Raw genomic sequence first — 1,160 nt, forward strand, 5'->3', positions numbered from 1 at the left:
AAAAGGTGTTGTGGAGTTGAAAAAAAAAAAAAAAAAAAAAAAAAAACCAGAAGAGATATACTGTGGTTTTGGGAAAACCAAAACTTCCCAAACCACAACGAACTCTCCCCTGAGGAAATGGGCTAAGGCACGATCCCTCATCGCTGGAAACGCCGTTGCTTGATTAGTCGTTGCACACTGAGCTGCCCTTTCTTTTCAGCTCTGTTGAACAATGTCCACAGTCTGACTTCTAGAGATTTTTGGCTGATTCTCTACCTTGATCACTTTTCCTGCACATGTACGAGAGCTTTCTTGCCAAAGCTCATTTCTTCATGCTTCATAAAACCTTTTATGGGCTACTTTTTTGGCATAAAGTCCCCATCCTCCATCCTTTGATCTGCAGACTCTGCATGCGCAAAACTAGTACTGAGTAAGAATTACCCTTCCATTAGCACAGCCGTGTCCAAAATATACCACTCCGCAGTTCCACTTGGAAAGCCTGGGGGCTCTTTCCTATGATCCTTACATCCCTTGACCTCAACCCTGGCCCCATCCCATTATTAATCTCCCAGCGAAAAGAAGAGCTGAGACCCACTTGTGGATTGTGGCTATCTCCCCTGAAGTAACGATTGCAGTCACCCTTACCCGTTACTGCACATTCGTTTGGAGCATGGCTGCTTTTAAAAAATGGATCATGACAATATTCCAAATGCAACGGCTTTGATCTCTCTGCCAAAAGACATCTGCTTGCCTCTTATGACAATTTTACCTTCCAGGTTCAGGCCAAAATGGCCCCTCTGCTCCCAGCGCCTGTCTCCCTGCTGGAGTATCATTCCCGGCTCCTTTGTTTCCTTGGCTTAGTGCTATCATCTTCTCCTTCCCACACTTTCGCCTTCTCGTTCCATGCAATATTTTACCTCCGACCAGGAGAAATTTTGCAGCTGACAGGCGATTGTATTGTCTTTGAAGTGTGCTGGCTCTATGGGAGCCTCTGGCTGGAGAAACAACTTACTGGAATTACTTAGAAGAATCCTTTCCGCTTTTGTTTCCTTCTCTGTATTTACTCATGGATGAGAAGATCAGCGATCAAGAGGGGAAGTACCAGACACTCAGTCCTCCCTGTGAATCAGCAGAGGATGCATTCCCCCAGCCCTGCTTCCTCCCTCCCTACTGAGTGATGA

Source organism: Tupaia chinensis, unplaced genomic scaffold (assembly GCF_000334495.1).
Source record: "Tupaia chinensis unplaced genomic scaffold, TupChi_1.0 Scaffold000320_2, whole genome shotgun sequence".
NCBI classification, from domain to species: Eukaryota; Metazoa; Chordata; class Mammalia; order Scandentia; family Tupaiidae; genus Tupaia; species Tupaia belangeri.